This window comes from Ascaphus truei, chromosome 4 (genome assembly GCF_040206685.1).
Source record: "Ascaphus truei isolate aAscTru1 chromosome 4, aAscTru1.hap1, whole genome shotgun sequence".
Lineage (NCBI taxonomy): Eukaryota > Metazoa > Chordata > Amphibia > Anura > Ascaphidae > Ascaphus > Ascaphus truei.
In genome coordinates, this window is record NC_134486.1 from 350,912,773 (window position 1) to 350,932,813 (window position 20,041).

Here is a 20,041-nt window from a genome sequence, read left to right on the forward strand (position 1 = left end):
CCATATTACTTGACATTCATTTTCTTATAGCATGTACCAGCCTCTAAAGGAAGGATACATGTGCATTGTGCTTTCACATCCTTGGGCCATGTTGTTGTTTACTAAATTATTCTTTTTGAGAAAAGTATTCAAATTAAATCCTGGAGAGTTGTCAAAGTGTATTAATGCAGAGCCACTGTTAAGTTCAAGGTCTTTCACCAATGGAAGCGAGATTTTGTGGTTTCTCTGAGAGAATTTGTTTTGCCCTCTTACTCCTTAATATCCAGTGTGGATGCTGGTTATTGTCACATAGAAATTAATAAAATGATACTTAACCTATGGAGAAAAATAAAGCCACATAACTTTAGGAAGGTGAGATTTCTGTCTGTGACTTTCTGGGAGATCTACAATCTGCCAATTTAGTGAATATCCCATGAATAAGAAACATAGCCTCATTGGCATACAATATTAGTATATTGCACAGCAATAATTTGCAACCCAAATAGCTGTTTTAGAATGTTTGGGCCATGCAATAACTGCATAATGAATATGGTGAGATGTATTGCGTTACACATTTTTTTATTTACATATGGAAAATGCCATTATATCAGTTTAATGGATAGATCCTTCATTCACATTTAACCATATATACTTGCCTAGGCTACCCTGTACTGTACAACCTTAAGAAGCAATGGGGTGCAGGTAAGAAAAGTGCTGGCAATACCGGAGGATATGGGCAGGGCTGGGCAACAGTTGAATGAAGTGAGTCTGGGGGCCAAGTACCCTTTGTGTTCCCTTGTCCTGAGACGTTGTCAGTCCTTTGGTCTGGTGACCTAACTAACTGTCCTTTAGGGAGAACTACAGTACCGTGGTCACTCCAGCCACTGGATCACCCTCAAGTCGTTCCTGTGTAACCCCACAGGACCTTCCAAACTATCACTTATTCCAAGCCTCTCCCATTGGGTGAAGCATTATGCTAGCTTCAGGGGGGGGGGGGGGGGTAACCCTTTAATATATATATATATATATATATATATATATATATATTTATATATATATATATGTATATATATAAGTATATATATAAAACTAGGTGTAAGATGTTTTAAAAATAACGTGCTATATGTGAAAAACACATTATTATAGCATCTTACCTAAAATAAATGTGTAAATTACATGGAATTAATAAACTGCGTAATTAATCAAGTTTTTTACATTTAATGCAGATCTCAAGCAGCTTAAACCGGGGGCTTTCCTGCTATTTCAGTACCTCACCAGAAGCTGATCTACTAAAAGTTGAAGAATTTGGAGGAGCATCAAGAGGCCCAAGACAACAGGTCCCACAGAAATAATCTGCATATAGGCAAGGTGCCAAAGACTGCCACGGACCTAGTGCAATACAGGGGTAAGAAATAGTTTGTGAACCCCAGTGATAATTACAGAAATTCCATAGTTTTTCCATGTTAACTTTGTTGAATCAAAACCAGTATTTTATTAAATATCCAATCGAGTTTATATGAAACAATTCAATGTCTATTGAAAGAAAATGATGTATGAATCATACAAACAATGAGTAGAAGCATATGGCAGCCGGGATTCACAGAATTATGGTAAACAGAAAGATCATGATTTAGCTGCCATAGACATTGTTGATATTGAGCTGCAATACCCCATATTAGAGCTTGACGAATCGACGAAACTGCTTCTATATAGGTAGAATGTGTGTGTCAATCAATTGCAATTCCAATTGCTATGCCATCAAGATGAATACATAGTGGTGTCTCATCAGTCCCTCGCTAGGTTGAACTAATACAAAATAGCAGAGCTTTCAGTTTTAAACAATCTAATTGACAAAGCAGCTGATAAAAATAACTGAAACTGCATTAAATTCAGAAATAGATGCAAGACAATTGTATATTGCATAAGTGGAATGAAAGATGATGAACCTTTGCATAGACAATTACATCTCAACTGGTCCCCACTGACGTCTGGTAAATCATTGAGTTCTACTGCTGATGAATTATACTATCTAATGTCAAGGGGATTCATAAATATAAGTGGTAAACACCATTGCTCAACATCATATATTACGTATAATTCAACTACCTTAATGCTGAGTTAAACTTTTTTTTGTTGATTAAGGGGCAAGTGTTTTAATGTGAAAAATCAGAATGTTGAATGGAAAGGAAATGTAAAAAATGTGCTGAAACGTTAAAAAAAGTCTTGTTTTTCATAGGGAAAGAACACAAGAATCCTTGAAATCATTTTCCCCAGTTACGTACAATAGCTGTTTGAAATGCAGAAACATCAGAATAAATACACAGCAAAAAGATGCCCCTTTCTTAAATAATATTAAATCAAGTTTACAAATAAAATATAATAAATATAATTTAACTTATAATATAACATCTGATAGGCAGCACAGAACAGCACAGGCATGTTTTAAGGCAGTTCTACACTTAGGAGACATACAGTGCAGTTTATAGGCCATTATAGTGGGATACTGTAACCGAAGGCCATATCAGTTCCATTAAACTAGGCAGAATAAGTCGATAACTATGCCTCCTAAGGCCAAAACATACTGGGACTTCCCGAACTAAAAAAACTTTCAAATGTAAAAAAAACCCCAAAAAACAGGGCTGCACGAGGTCACAACTAGATGACGACTCTCCACATTGCCACACTTACATTCGTCTCTGAGAATGACTTGGGCCACAGCTATGCACGAAATGCGATAAAGATGAACTAAATACAAACCTCAAACATGCTTTTCAGGAAGAGGTCCAAAAAGCAGTTAAGGATATCAGGGGGGACCTGACCAACTCGGAGGAGCGGTACAGTGACATGGAGAGTCATAAGGTTGAGGTGTTGTCTGATATCACCAGGAGCTGATCCATATAAAGTCAAAGGTTGAAAAATTTGGAGTACCATCAAGAGGCAGAAGACAACAGGTCCCACAGAAACAATGTGCGTATAGATAGGGTGCCGAAGACTGCCACCGACCTGGTAGAATACAGTGGCGAGAAAAATTAATGATAATTACTTAAATTCCATAGTTTTTCCATGATAACATTCTTGAATCAAAACCAGTTTTTTCCTAAATATCCAATAGGGTTTATATTAATCAATTCCATGTCTTTTGAAACAAAATGATCAATGAATTATACAAACAATGAGTAAATAGAAGTCAGGGTATGTGCTAAAGTAATTAAAAAAATAGTTTTATCAGCTAAATTAAAGGGGATAACTAGAATCAGGTGGAGTTTGGGAAGCTCCACCCTATATAAAGATCAGAAGCATTGTGAATTTGGTCTTCACTTTGTGAGTTTGGTCTGTGTGGAAACACGTCATGCCACGATCAAAAGAAATCTCTGAGGACCTCAGAAAAGCAGTTATTGATGCTCACCAGTCTAGAAAGGGTCAAAAAAACATTTCTAAAGACTTGGGGCTCCACCAATCAACTGTCAAACATAGTCTACAAATGGAAAAAGTTCAAAATCACAGTCACTCTACCCAGGAGCAGTCGTCCTACCAAAATCTCTCCAAAAACAAGCCTACAAATCATTCAGGAAGTCACAAAGAACCCCAGAGTAATATCCAAGGAAATGCAAACCACTCTCGCCTTGGCTACTGGGAGCGTTCATGACTCAACTATCAGAAAAAGACTGAACAAAAATGGTGCTCATTGAAGAATAGCCAAGAGGAAACCACTGCTCTCTAAAAAGAACATTGCTGCCCATCTAAAGTTCACCACAGAGCACATAGATGATCCACAAGACATCTGGAACAATGTTCTTTGAATGGTAGAATTTTTTTGGCCTCAATGAGAAATGTTATGTTTGGTGAAAACCAAACAATGCATTCGAATAGAAGTATCCCATCCCAACAGTATAGCGTGGTGGTGGGAGTGTGATGGTTTGGAGCTGCTTTGTTGCCACAGGACCAGGAAGGCATGCCATTGATGACACAATCATGAATTCTGCATTGTATCAAAAGATTCTAGAGGATAATCTAAGGCCATCTCTCCATGTGCTGAAGATGAAGCGAAAGTAGGTCATGCAGCTAGATAATGATCCTAAACATACAAGCAGATTTAGAAAAGAATGGCTGCAGAAAAGAAATTGCGCATTTTATAATAGCTAATCAAAATCCGGACCTAAATCGCATGAAATGTTGTGGCAGGACATGAAGCAAGCTGCCCATGCAAGGAAGCCCTCAAATGTCACTGAGTTGAAGCAGTGCTGTAAGGAGGAATGGGCAACATTCCTCAAAACCGATGTGAGAAACTGACCAACAGTTACAGGAAATGCTTAGTTGAATTAATTTTTGCACAAGTGGGGTTGCCACAAGGTACTGAATCTAAAGGTTCACATACTTTTCACACATGGATATTCATAGAAAATATGTCCAAGCGCACCAATGATTGTGTATAATATTTGATATATATATAGTGATTATGTGGTCATATTGGACCAATAGTGAAAATATTATGAAAAACAACAATTAAACAAGTAAGATTAATATATAATTGTGAATTAACTACAGTGTAAGGGCTATCAACAAATCAACACCACAGTGCAAATAAAAATAATAATAAAGATCTTCTCTTTATATGCCGAGGGTCTGGTGCTACTGTATATTAGAGGGCTGAGGTCAGGTTAACGCCAGCTAAATAGACAAAAAGAGAAAAAAGTGCAAGACCCTCATAGTGTAGTATATAAAAATAGAAATGTATGTAAAGAAGGTAAATATGCACGTACAAACTAAAATACAATAATGTGCGTAGGTATAAAACCAGTATGGACAATATGCTTCTCTGTCAGCTGCGCAGGATACAGGATCCACAGAAGGCACCGTGTCCTCTCTCACAGGCTGTGTTATGGCCATGGGTACTGCACTTGTTCACCCCCACCTCCCTGTCTCTCCAATGGACGGAACCATCAGGGCTAGTGTAGTAAGTGGAGAAACACTGATCAGGATTCACGCTCCCCAGCAGCTGCAGTTCACAGGCACTGCATGTCTTAGCCTCCGGCCGCCCAGCAAAGGGAAGGAGCTCCGTACATCGGTACGTGGAACCACAAAATTACGTCACAGCGCGTCGCAGCCAATCGCAGCCCGGTTCATAGGAGGAGGGCGGCACGAACTCTGCACAATCACAGCATCAAGGGTAATTTTTCCCCCTGGATACTTTTATGGATATTCAGCTACTATGGACAGTTCCAGCATGGTTATTATTGCTTTGTCTACGATTGTGTGATATACTATATTCAGAGCACACACATATCTGAGCACCATTTTCGCACAACCTCTCTATTGTTTCTCCTTATGTTGCCTAAATGTTCTAAGATCCTGACGTTTACAGGCCTGGTGGTCATACCCACATATTGGAGGCCACAGGGGCACTCCAATAAATATACTACATAATCTGTATTACAACGCATGTGTTTTTCAATCACATAGCTGACTTTAGTAGCATTGGATACAAAGTAAAATGTATCCTCTGCTCTATATTGACACGCTTTACAAGTTGTTCAGCCAAGGAAACCCTTGACCTGATCTAACCTGTTGTTTCTAGACTTTTTTACAGTCGGTAGCGCACTTGGTGCTAATCTTTTTTTCAGATTATTAGCCCGACAAAAATTGACACTGGGTTTGTCTGGGACAACATCTTTTAATATTGGGTCGTTCTTTACTATGAGCCAGTGTCTGCTAAGGATGTTAATTTTTTCGGCTTCCCGATTGTAATTGGTCAGAAAAGGCAAATGATAATTACTTCCTATCTCAGTTTGTCTTTCCTTAAAATGTAATTATTTCTTTTCTATCAATACTACGTACCTTTTTCAGGGCTTCTTCTACTTTTTTTGGTTGGTAATTTCTTTCTAGAAATCTATTTTTTTTTAAATGGAATTGATCTTCAAATTCATCACTCAGTACAATTTCTTTTTATTCTTCTAAATTGTCCATAAGGTACATTGTTAATCCACCTTGGATGGTGACAGCTAGATTGCAAAATAAAATTGTTACTGTCAACCGGTTTAAAGTAGGTTTTTGTTTTAACCCTGTTATCTTGAATATAAATTGGCAAGTCTAGGAAGTCTATTTCCTTTTTGATATGATTACATGCAAATGTAAGATTTAGATTATTGTTGTTAATATAGACTATAAATTCTTCCAGACTCACATTGTCTCCCCTCCACACAAACAGAACATCGACTATATACACTACCGACACGCTTTATTACTCTGCGGCCAGATCCGCAAGCCGGGAGATTTCCCGGCTTGCTAGTGGCCGCCCCTCGGCGTGCCGCGCGTCATAGACGCGCGGTCACGCGTCTTCGGGAGCGTGCGCCCCCTGCACGCGCGTCCAGGGGCTCCCCGAGGGAGCCCTGGTGTCCCGCGATCGCGGGACAGCGGCAGGGGGTTCCGGGGGACCCGGCGGACCCGGCAGCGGTAGGGAGAGCGCCCCGATCGGAGGGCGCTCTTCCGCTGCTTCGGCGCGCGCCCGTCACTCTCGGGCGCGCGCCAGGCTACTGCTGCGGCCAAGAACGGGCAAATGCTCAAATAAACTTGGCCGCAGCAGTACCTCCGACCTTAGTACCAGGCCCGAGCAGAGTCCTGGGTAGGACCAAACATTACGACCTCTCAGACCCCCTTTTTGCTTATACACCATTTGTTTTTACCTAATAGAAAAAAAGGGGGGGGGTATGAGCCCCTAAGATTGATGCTACAACATTGCAGTATGTGGATATATATTAGACAGTGGAGTAATACACCGCAGCAACTAGATATACATAAAATCCAATGGAATCAATAACCTTCAATGATAAACTCATAAACCTAGACGGGGGGCTTTTTAAAGCAAGGCTGGTAGAAGTACAGCGGAGCCCTGTCAGAACAGAGCCCCAAAGTAAATCAGATATCCAGCTACTGCTTGCCTCACCTGCGTCTGGTAGTAGAAGGGTTAAATCAGCTGGCCCACATGTCCGATGAAGCTGTAAGGCTGCCAGGTGCTGTTTGAGGAAATTTGCTGCTGTTGCTGACTGTGGTGGCGTGCTCCTGCTCGTGAGTAGGTAAACAGGTTTGGTGAGAAGAAACGGCGGTCACTGCTGCTCCACAAAAAATATACCAACTAGACGCGTAAAAACTAAATAATTTTAATAATCAAAAACAAAAAAGAACTTCCACATGGTAGTGTACCTCTAACGCGTTTTGTTCTATACTAGAACTTTATCAAAGAACTTTATAAAGTTCTAGTATAGAACAAAACGCGTTAGAGGTACACTACCATGTGGAAGTTCTTTTTTGTTTTTGATTATTAAAATTATTTAGTTTTTACGCGCCTGGTTGGTATATTTTTTGTGGAGCAGCAGTGACCGCCGTTTCTTCTCACCAAACCCGTTTTTACCTAATAGTTTTTGCCTAACTTCCCCTCCTTTTGTGGGTTCCCTTTCCCTGTGGCTCTCCCTCCAAATGCAAAATGTGATATGCCCCTATAGCTGTGCAGACCCTTCAGTGACCCAAGTTTGAGCCTCTAATGTACTTCTCTTGTCTTCTTTAAAAAAAATTATCTCCCACAATGTGAATGGCATTAATAGTCCACGTAAATGTAAAATAGCCTTTATTAACTATAAGAAGGAGGAAGCTGACAGAAGACCCATTTCAGTAAATGTTTATTTTGCACATTCTTTCATAAAAAAATCTCGCATACCTCTCCCAAGCCTCGGTTAAAAAGAGCGGAGTTGCAATCTTGGCATTGGCCACCTCCATGGGCATTCAGGTGGGGAATGCAGAATACAAAATGCCATGGTTTGCAGATGATATATTAATGACAACAGCAAAGCCACTCACTACCCTACCTAATTTCTTTCAAGCTCTTTACCACTTTGACTTTTTGTCGGGTTTAAGATAAATCAGTCAAAGTCTCTTGCCTTGCATATAAGTCTACCACAACCCTTAGTAAAACTCCTTAGTATTCATTTTGATTTTATCTTGGTGTCAATCTCACATTTCAGACTCTTTAAAGTTTAATTACCCAAAATTGTTGCATGAGCTAAAGAGGGTTCTGATGGCATGGACAAGTACTGCATTTCTTGTATAGGTAGGATAGTCAAGATGAATCTTCTACCCAGGCTAATGTACCTTACCCATACTTCCTATCCAAGTGCTCAAAAATATCTGATAAACTTGCAAAGATGCATTTCACGCTTCATCGGCAAGGAAGGGGGGGAGGCGGGAGGGGGAAAAGCACCTAGGGTCTAAAACACAGTTTATCAGAGATGCACAACATCAGGGGTGTTAACTGTCCCCAAGTTTCAAAGGAATCTACAGGCTTCCCAACTAAGTCAAATATCCTTGTTGAGTTCTGGGGCACACATGAGTGGTTGGGTAGATATCGAAAACCATATAATTGCCCCAGCTAAAGTAAACTCAGTCCTTATGCTAAGATTCTGGGCAATCGACGGAAACAAAAACAAGATAGGCCTCTAGGAGAACTCTTCTATACAACATCCTGATATTAGCTCCAACTGTTGAATCACTTAAAATCTAAATGTAACCTTTCCACCAATAACTCTGGCATGATCCAGCTCTTCCAAAACCCCAAATTTAATCTAGGAAAATAGCCAGGAAAATGTGGGTTTCACCAGAGTCTGATTTGCAGGAGAAAATGGGATTGCCTTCAGCGGAGCTCTTCAGATACCTACAGTTGAAACATTTGCTGTTATGTCAGTACTCCTCCCCAGCAATCACAACTCACTTTGAGAATCTGTTTAATTCCAGGTATCTTGAAAAAATGACTCATTGCCACAATTTATCAACTGCTTCTAAATGTTGACTGTAGCAACAAATGCACATACATGTTGAAGTGAGATTTTGATGTGGCAAGCCAAGTTAGGTGAAATTCTACAAATAGATGACATTTGAAGTCATGGCGACGAGCTCTATATGCACAATCAAAAAGTAGAATGCCTACAAGAATTGCTATTCCGCTGGTACTTCATACACATTAGTATGCATGCCATCAATAATACCATTCCTCCCCTGTTTCTGTGGATGCAGCCAAAAAGCTCTCTCCCTCATGTTTAGTTGTCCTGCCCTTTTTTGACCCTCTATGGAGGCAGATCTTCACTCTTGTGAACTACCTAATTGGACCTTACCAGCAAACCGCCCCCCCTCCCCCCTCTGAAACGCCTAGACACTCTCAAACTATTATTTCTTATGCTCTTGGCCACTAGATGCTGTATAACTGCTTGCTGGAACAAGCAAATAATCCTTGACCTAAACAAGTTAAAGCTCAGAGCATGGTATGTACGGACATGAAAATAATTTCTGTCTTCCTACAGGAGAAGCCCAACAGTTTTTTTTGGGTATGGGGGCCCTGCTTAGCTAAAGAGGGTGGTGCCTGGTTAGACTCTAATATGGCCTTGCTGTGACATTACGGGGGCCCTGGATGTTGGGTGAACCACAGGGGATGGATATCAACAACCCTACTTTTTGTTCTCTTGCTTCTTTTCTCTTCTTCCCTTCACCGCTCAGGATATTTGAGCAGATACTTAGGTCTATTATTATGCCATCTGTGCTATATATGTAATGTGATGTAATATGTAATGTATAAATGCCCCCACCCCCATCTCTTCCTCCCTCCCTATTTTTTATTCTGTACCCCATAAAGTATTTCACTAAATATACAGTTAAAAAAAGAACATGTAATATTTCTGTAATGGTGTCCCCCACCCCCATCGCAGATAGGGGCCATTACATGGTGTGTGGTGCATACCTGCTGGTAACAAGAGGACCGAGTTGTCCGTGATGACTTTGGGACACAGGATCAGGCTTCTGGGGTCCATACTCCACATAATACTTAGTAGTGCAGCGCCTCCATCTGCCTTAGGCTCCATGAATATGGAGGCGATCTCCCACGGTAGAACGTGTACTTCTCCCCCCAGTTAGATCACACACCAGCCTGGAGGTATATTGCAAACAGGAACGGTTTATTACTCAAGTCTTTGCAGTAATACACAGCTACTCCGCAGTCTTCTGCTGGTTGCAGTCTCTTTACTCTCGCAGCTATCACTGGTAATGGTCCCTGGACCGTCACTACAGGCCAAGGGCACCCGCAGCCGTCATAACTCTTCCCCACCTCCCTAACGGAGGCAGAGGTATTGGTTCACACTCACTCCTCCCCACAGGGAAGAGCACGTGGGTAGACCCCAATCTCAGGCTCCCAGTCGTTTGACCTTCCTTCCGCAGGGGGAAGGAACAACCTCCAAATTTAGGGTGGTCCTGCCCTTAAATACAGCCAGAAGGCAGGCACCGCGTTGTCCCAGCTACAACAGGATGTGCCACCCTCTGCAGTCACTCAAGTGCAGTACCAAAGGTGAAGGGGAAAACCCCATACCAACTTCTGGCAAACCTGTGAACACCAGGGTTTACTGCCAGCCCATTGGGTATCCCGCTACACTTCTATTATGAAGATTACATTAATATGCTTAAAAGAACACTAACTTTCACTGATTTTTCCAAAAACCCACAGTATAAAAATGCACAACTGTTAAATAAAAATAAATAGGCAATCATTAGCCATATCCTACACTTAATTATTTAAAATATATTGTTTATTAAAATTGTTAGCAGATTCAAACAAAAAATAATTGTATCTGCACATTTTAATATGAATTTGATATATGAAACATGTCTGTCATAGAACCAAAATGGATGGGTCAGAGCTTGTTCTCCATCATAATAATGGCACCCCTTACACAGAAATATTTATGTATTACATTATACTGTGTGTATGGTAATGATACCGTTTTGGCATAATATAAATTATGTAACTTAACATGAGTCATAAATCTGATTGTGTAATTGTTGTTATTTCTGGTCCACATCTGCTGCACCACAATACCTGTTAATCCACCTCTAAATGAGACACCATGCATATTTAAAACAAAGGTTCAGCACAGGTGACTCAATAAGTCCCTGCTTCAGCACAGGTGGCTCAATAAATCCCTGCTTCAGCACAGAGGGACTTTGACTGAGCCACCTGTGCTGAAGCTGGGATATCCTGAAAACCTGACCTGTTGGGTGGTTGGGGGGTTGTTGGTTTGAGGACTGGAATTGGGCACCCCTGTTTCTAATGCAGAATTACTGTATGCCTGCAGACATACATTTGAAAAACTGTTAAACATATCTGGAGCTGTAAATAACATAAATAGCATTTGAAGAGAGTGAGCTAATTGGCTCAATGTTTTTTCCTTTATTGCATCGCCAACAGATATGAATTTGTACTGAAGGTGGTGTCTGTTTTTTTTTAATTAGAGCATGGTTAATTAAGATAGTAAGCCTTTCCCAGACGTAAACCTTTTACATTGTTTACTGACATCTAGAGACCACTCTAAATATTACATCGTCGAAAAGAAAAATGTTTTTGTATTATGATTTATGGTCATCAATATCTGAAAAGATTTGCAATCTCAAAAAGAGCATAACGTTACTTAAAGAAGCACTCCAAGTGATACTATGCTTACAGGAGATAAGTAGCTGAAATCAATGGTTCAGCTCAGCTTCACAGACCCCCTCCTTCAAAACTATAAAAAAAAAAAAAAAGCATAGTGTTGCCTGGAGTGCTCCTTTAATATCATTGGGGTTTTTTTTTTTTGCAATAATTTATCATGTGGCTCAGTGAGTAAAAACACTGACTCTGTAAACTATGACATTGAGTTTAAACCAGGGGAGCCTAGTTCACATTCCAGTGTTAGCTCCTTGTGACCTTGGGCAAGTCACTTTATCTCACTGTGTCTCAAAACCAAAATCATAGATTGTAAGCTGATCTGGGCAGGGACTGTGTCTGTGTTTGTAACAATTCCTATGTGCTGTGTACCACACACAACACTGAAATTATTAAGCGCTTTGGGAGAAAAGCGCTATATGAAATAAATGTATTATGTACTGTATGTATGTATGTCTTTATTTATATAGCACCATTAATGTACATAGCGCTTCACAGCAGTAATACACTTGACAATCATATAAATAACAAATAACTACAAATAACACATACAGTAATGGGAATAAGTGCATCAGACATAAAAGTAACATTGTGGAAGAGGAGTCCCTGCTCTGAAGAGCTTACAATCTAATTGGTAGAGAGAATGTACAAAGACAGTAGGAGGGCATTCTAGTAAGTGCGTCTGCAGGAGGCCAAGCTTTATGTATCGTGTATAGTATTAGCCGCAGTGCTACTCATATGCTTCTTTAAGCAAGTGTGTCTTAAGGTGGGTCTTAAAGATGGATTGAGAGGGTGCTAGTTGGGTATTGAGGGGAAGGGCATTACAGAGGTGTGGGGCAGTCAGTGAGAAAGGTTTAAGGCGGGTGAGGGCTTTAGATACAAAGGGGGAAGAGAGAAGACATCCTTGAGCAGAACGCAAGAGTCTGGATGGTGCATAGCGAGAAATTAGGGCTGAGATGTAAGGAGGGGCAGAAGAGTGTAAAGCTTTAAAAGTGAGGAGGAGAATTGAATGTGAGATGCGTGATTTGATAGGAAGCCAGGAGAGTGATTTCAGCAGGGGAGATACTGAGACAGATTTAGGAAAGAGTAGAGTGATTCTGGCAGCTGCGTTAAGGATAGATTGTAGGGGGACAGGTGAGAAGCAGGAAGGCTGGACAGCAGGAGATTACAGTAATCGAGACGGGAGAGAATGAGAGCCTGAGTCAAAGTTTTAGCAGTCGAGTAACAGAAAGGGCGTATCTTTGTAATATTGTGGCGGAAAAAGCGACAGGTTTAAGATATGTTTTGAATGTGAGGGGAGCAAGTGAGAGAGAAGTCGAGTGTGACCCCTAGGCACCGTGCTTGGGCTACTGGGTGATTGATGGTACTTCCAACAGTAATGTGGAAGGAGGTAGTAGGATCACGTTTGGGCAAAAGTATAAGGAGCTCTGTTTTTGCCATGTTAAGCTTAAGTCGGAGGAGGGCCATCCAGGATGATATAGCCCAGAGACATTAAGAAACTTTGGTCTGTACAGCAGGTGTAAGGTCAGGGGTTGAAAAGTTAATGTGTGTGTCGTCAGCATAGAGGTGATATTTAAACCCAAGAGATGTTATGAAGTCACCTAGAGAAAGAGTGTACAGAGAAAAGAGAAGAGGTCCCAGGACAGAGCCCTGAGGTACTCCCACAGAGAGATCGATAGAGGTTAGCAGAAGAGACACTGAAAGTACGATTGGAGAAGTAGGAGGAAATCCAGGATAGAGGTTTGTTACGAATACCAAGAGTATGGGGAATGTGAAGGAGAAGAGGGTGGTCCACGGTGTCAAATGCTGCAGAGAGGTCGTATGGGCAGAGTGTAATGATCTCTGTCTTTGGCAGCATGCAGGTCATTAGTTATTTTAGTGAGGGCTGTTTCAGTGGAGTGAGCAGTTTGGGAGCCAGATTGTAGAGGGTCTAGGAGAGAATAGGTGTTGAGAAAATGGAGCAAACGAGAGAATACAAGACGTTCAAGGAGTTTAGAGGCAAAAGTCAGGAGGGAGACAGGTCGATAGTTAGAAAGACAGGTAGGGTCAAGCTTGCTGTTTTTGTGAAATGGTATGACTATTGCATGTTTGAAGGAGGAGGGAAAGGTACCCGAGTAGAGGAAAGAGTTAAAAAATCTGTGTGAGCATAGGGATTATAGTACGAGCAAGAGATTTTAGGAGATGGGAGGGAATAGGGTCAAAAGGGCAGGTGGTAGAAGGAGAAGAGGAGATAAGCAGTGACACATCCTCCTCTGTGACAGCGGAAAAAGAGTCAAGGAAGGCAGGAGGAGAGTTAGGAAGCGGTGTTGGGTGGGAGGAGGAAACAGAGGGGATGTTCTGTATGGATTCCACCTTTTCCTTAAAATAGTCAGCAAAGTCCTGAGGTGAGATGGAGGAAGAAGTAGCAGCTGAGGGTAGTCTGATTAGGTAGTCAAAGACAGAGAAGAGTCATCATGGGTTAGACTTGTGCATGTTGATTAGTGAAGAAAAGTAGGTTTGTTTAGCCTGAGAAAGGACAGAATTGATAGGATAGCATACATTTGTAGTGAAGGAAGTTTGCGAGAGTTTGAGATTTCCTTCAGAGGCGTTCAGAGGAACGAGTGCAGGAACGCAGCAAGTATCTAATTTCCTTAGGAATATTGATATATAACGATATGGTTGGCATCTCTAGGTTTGAAATTCCTAAAAAAAATATTTTAGACTTTTCTGGTAAGATATTTCATAAGACAGAATCTGCTTACACATCTGCTTATGACTTCCTTAAAGACTCACTCATTTAGTAATATCCAGAATGAAAGTGTGGTATCACATCAATGAATCAATGGTTTCTTTTTCGCTCTCCGACTAACCAAAGGTGTTTGCAGAGTGGAACAATTGAGGCTAGTGCCAAAATGCTTCACAAAATAGGGGATTTCTTGAACGCTTGCATAGTGGGAGCTTTCCTCGTGTGGATAGTTAGGTTATTCCAGAGCCTGCGTCCTACTATTTCCTTTTAGTAATATTTTCGCCTTTCTATACATTATAAAATACTTTCAATGTGTTGGATAATGTTCTGTACAAATACATACGGTACTGTAAATGATCATACTCCATTAACATGATTTGCAATGTGAATATTGATGATTATGTGTGACACTACATTCCATAGGCCACTTAGAATAAGATATTGCTTTAATTTAATTTGGTACACAGTTGTAGCTTCCTATTACAGAATTATGATGCTTGTTAAATGAATAAAGATATTATTTACACAGTTATTAGAATTGTAAAAAATCTCTCAGTATATTTAATTACAGCTGTATATTTTATTAATATTTATTTAAATTGAATATAATCTATAAGGGTAGTGCAAAAAAGGCAAATCCACACGTGCAGACAGTGCAACAAATGTATTTTAAAAGAAGATACCTTAAAATGTGCTCACAAGAGTACATACAGTACAGTGGCGAGAAACTTTGTGAACCCCTTAGGATTTTCACATATTTCAAACCTAAAATGTTATTAGATCTTAATCCAAGTCTAACTAATAGATAAAAAAAACTGAACAAATGACACAAAAACATGATATTTTTTCAATATTTATTTATCCACAAAATGATACAACATTCAATATCCATGTGTGAAAAAGTATGTGAACCTTTAGATTCAGTACCCCTTGAGCAGCAATGACTTCATGTTTCTTGTAGCTGCTAGTCAGTCTCTCATATCAGTTTTAAGGAATTCTGCCTTACACAACTGCTTCAACTCAGTGATATTTTAGGGCTTCCTTGCATGGAAAGCTCGCTTCAGGTCCTGCCACAACATTTCAATGGGGTTTGTTATTGTAGAGATTTTGATAGGACGACCGCTCCTGGGTAGTGTGGTGTTGAACTTTTTCCATTTGTCTGATAGTGGATTGGTGGAGCCCCAAATCCTTACAAATGGTTTTGTAAACCTCAGAGATTTCTTTGGATCATAACATAGCGTGTTTCCACACACCTGTATGGTGAAGACCAAACTCACAAAGTTTCTGATATTATTATAGAATGGGGCCTCCAAGACTCACACCGAAGATCTAACCTAATTATTTAAACACTTGATTATAATTATTTTCTTTAATTTAGCTGATAAAACCAGTGTTTCACTTACTTTTTCACATACCCTGACTTATAATTACTCATTGTTTGTCTAATTCATACTGTATATCATTTTGTTTCAAAAGACATGGATTTGGTTAATATCAACCTTATAATATTTAAGAAAAGACTGGTTTTGATTCAAGGAGTCACAAGAAAATGTATGGTGCTCCAACATGAACCACTGGCTAAATAGCCCAAGACTATAAGCATATAAATTGTGTCCCTGGAGGTCCCAGACAGTCCAGACCAAAATACTCCAACCCTTGCAATAAACCACTTCCACTAGATACCGATTAGCTGGAAAAGATCCCACTGCAATGATGTGGGACCTTCACTGGCTAGTAACCAGACATATATATCGGTTGGGTAAGTATGGGTGTATACAAATAAACAGGTTGGAGTGACTCACATTTGTAGGGTCTTTTGTGGGAATTCCTCCATGGGTGCGTGCTGCCGTTACTCCACAAGACCGGACATCCAAACGAAGGAGAGATGGAGCACAGCTGGAAACAAAATGAACTACTAGGAGAGTGGGACCCAGATAAAAAAAGTTAGTTTATTGGATCAGTGCAAAAATACAAAAAATGGAGCCCTCAGGCCCCCACCAACGCGTTTCGAGCCGGTGGCTCTTTCTCAAGGTGCAAGGAGGTAGCATTTAAAACTATGGAATTTCTGTAATTATCATTGTGGTTCACAAACTTTTTCTTTCCACTGTAAGTAAAAAGCTTATCTGTATGCTGGCTTCTCAGCAAGCTCACTTCTTTATTTTATTTATAAAAATGTTTTACAAGAAAGCAATACAGTACATTGAGAGTTACCTCTCATTTTCAAGTATGTCCAGGACACAGAGTTAAAATAAAAAAATGGCTAAAAAAAAAAAAAAAACAGAGGTGTTATTTGACTGCCACCTCCCGCAGTCCGTCCGCATCTACATCCGCGCCGCCGAGCTGGAGACGGATCTCTAGGCAAAGAAACGTGTCCTGCAGAAAGCACTGGAGCATGTGCCAAATTCTGTGCATTTGTGGAAGGCGGCCTTGGAGCTGGAGGAGCCGGTGGACACTCGGATTTTGCTGAGCCGCGCCGTGGAATGCTGCCCCACCAGCGTGGAGCTGTGTTTGGCTCTGGCCAGGCTGGAGACCTATGAGAATGCCCGCAAGGTCCTGAACAAGGCTCGCAAGAACATCCCCACGGACCAACACATCTGGATCACAGCTGCCAAGCTGGAGGAGGCCAACGGCAAAACGCAAATGGTGGAGAAGATCGTAGACTGAGCTATCACTTCCCTGCGAGCCAACGGGGTGGAGATCAATCGCGAGCAGTGGATCCAGGACGCGGAGGAGTGTGATAAAGCGGGCAGCGTGGTGACCTGTCAAGTCGTCATTAGGGATGTGATTGGCATCGGGATAGAAGTGGAGGATCGGAAGCACACGTGGATGGAGGATGCCGACAGTTGCGTCTCACACAGCGCCTTGAAATGTGCTCAGGCGATTTACGCCCACGCTCTGCAGGTTTTCCCCAGCAAGAAGAGCGTGTGGCTCAGGGCCGCTTATTTTGAGAAGAACCACGGAACCAGGGAGTCCCTGGAGACAATTCTGCAGAGGGCTGTGGCCCACTGTCCCAAAGCTGAAGTCTTGTGGCTGATGGGAGCCAAGTCCAAGTGGCTGGCGGGTGACGTGCCGGCTGCCAGAAGTTTCCTGGCCCTGGCGTTCCAGGCCAACCCCAACAGCGAGAAGATCTGGCTGGCTGCCGTGAAGCTGGAGTCCGAGAACAACTAATACGAGAGAGCGAGCAGACTTCTGGCGAAGGCGAGGAGTAGATAATGAAGGGACAGATAGAGGAGCAGCAGGAGCTGGTGGATAGAGCCAGAGAGGCATATAACCAAGGGCTGAAGAAGTGTCCGCACTCCACCGCGCTGTGGCTGCTGCTGTCCTGGCTTGAAGAGAAGGTCGGCCAACTGACCAGGGCCAGAGCCATCCTGGAGAAGGCTCGACTGAAGAACCCAAAGACCCCGGAGCTTTGGTTAGAGTCCGTAGGTCTGGAGTACAGAGCTGGACTGAAGAACATTGCAAACACCTTAATGGCCAAAGCTCTGCAGGAATGTCCCAACTCAGGGATTCTCTGGGCAGAAGCCGTGTTCCTGGAGGCCCGTCCCCAGCACAAGACCAAGAGCGTATATGCCCTCAAGAAGTGTGAGCACAATCCACATGTGCTTCTGGCCGTGGCTAAACTGTTCTGGAGTGAGCGGAAAACCACCAAAGCTCGCGAGTGGTTCCACTGAACCGTGAAAATTGACTCTGACCTCGGAGACGCCTGGGCCGCCTTTTACAAGTTTGAGCTGCAACACGGCACAAAGGATCAGCAAGAAGACGTGCGGAAGTGCTGCGAGAACGCAGAGCCACGTCACGGGGAGCTATGGTGCGAAGAGTCCAAAGACATCAAGAACTGGCAGCAGAAGATCGGGGAAATTCTCATCCTGGCAGCCGCCAAGATCAAAAACAGCTTCTGAGGCTGCACTGCGCCACTGTAAATACCACGCCAGAGAGGCCTGCCATGCCTTGTGGGGGCCCTTCTGCGCTGAAAGAGTTAACCCTCTATGTATTTATTTTTATATAGGTTTTTTTAATGTCCATGCTTCATCATTTATTCATTTAAAAAAAAAATGTAAATGTAAGTTTTATTTTTCATTAATAGGACAAGTTGGACACAGAAAGCAGGGGGGAGGGAGAGGAACACAGAATGGACACTTCAACAATGACACATTCATAGAGGAGCATATGGCTTCAAATTGCACCAATTGTTTATCGATACATCTATTGGCATTTCCAGATTTTCAAATCACTATTTCATGCCACACTTCTTCTTGTGTTAAGTGTCCCGAGACAGGGAAGGCCGGGTACGGTACAGCAACCCCCCGCCCTCCCCCGCACCGCCCCCATCCCAGCCAAATACAGTTTCAGATTCACTATATAGAGATTATATTTCTGACAAAATTAGGCCCTCTCACTTCTGAGCTAGGGGTACCGCCAAAAAACTTTTGGCCTATCATTCAGAAAAGCTGTCGACTTTTCTTGTGGAGTAGCTGCCAGATTTTGGTGACTCCCGTATTTAGTGCCGATGCTGGTTTCTTCAGAACCTAGTGGCGGAAAATGTTTTGTGTAAGTAACTTACGTTCCCTCCGATTTTAGGTTTGGGACTGATCTGTTCACCGGGCAACCCAGGGATCAGAACGAAACGAGAGCTGTAGGATGTAATTTATTAACCGGGTGATCTGGTTGGTTACAAAGGTGTGCCACTGAAGGACGACTCCACTGTGGCAGGACGGCCTGTAGCCGAGGTCAGGGAACAGTCCACACGTGTAGTTTCAGGATAAATGAAAACGTTCAGTGGCTTTATTTCTCCACAGTAACATAACATGCGGGTACACTGTCCCTTTAACAAAATAAATCCTGCTCCACTTTGGGAGAAAACTGACTAACACAGCAGTCCTAGCTAGCAGGCTGGCTGGCTAAACCATACCCAAACCGTAAGAGTCTTTTAAGCAGTCATGCAAACAAATGAAAGAAATCTTACTTTGGCTGCAGTAAGTAGTGTGCTGTATCCTTCTGGCTAGCAGCACATCTATCCATGTGCTCTCATCTGAGACAGGCAGCTACTGCCAGTCACAAGATCCTTTTCTACCTTCCTGGCTAACAGGTGTCAGCTTACATCCTGAGTTAACCCTTATGAGTGCTGGATGAAGCACTCAGACGTATGTCTCCCAGGCATAACTGATAGGAGTTGACTTCACTCTGTCACATCCACCAACTATGGAGCATTGATCCTGAGCAATCACAGACTCGGAAACATGGAGAAATAGCTTTCTGTTCATTTTATTTAGTTTGACTGGAGTGAAATACCATCTGTAGATCGTCCTGTAGCTGTTTTTTCCTGAACAAGTGTGTTAATGGAGAACAGGGCAGCTGCTTCCCAGATATCTTCCCATTCTTCATTGTCAAGCGTCTCTCCTAACTCTTCCGTTTAACAAAAGGCAGATTCCCCTTGGCATCAATACTCGCAGTTCCCTGCTGGTATTAAAATTGGATACAGGGCGGATAATAAGCTCTGGTCGCATTGGCCATGACTTGCAAAATAATATTCGGAGTACGTCTGAGTGACCGGAATGAACTTGTGGTTTGAGCTTATAAGAAAGTGTTTTAATTGGAGATATCTTCCTGAATCTGGGATTTGATATCGTTAAGATTAAAGCGAGATTTTATATTGCTTTCTTCCATGAGATTGCTACTCCTTGTTAATGCCTTTTCCCTTCCACCAAGTTCCCTCTGTCATGCCAGGGACAAAGTTAGGATTGCAAGAGAGAGGGGAGGCATACCTGTCTGTAGTGACCTTAGGCTGTGTTTCGTGCCTTTGCTAGCCCATGTTTTTAGTGAATTCATTGCTG

The 20,041-nt window shown here is 41.9% G+C and overlaps 1 pseudogene; it reads left to right on the forward strand.

Annotated features, from left to right (window-relative positions):
- The first annotated feature begins 16,466 nt into the window (after positions 1-16,466).
- Positions 16,467-18,207, forward strand: LOC142492407 (pre-mRNA-processing factor 6-like; annotated as a pseudogene).
- Positions 18,208-20,041: the final 1,834 nt, after the last annotated feature.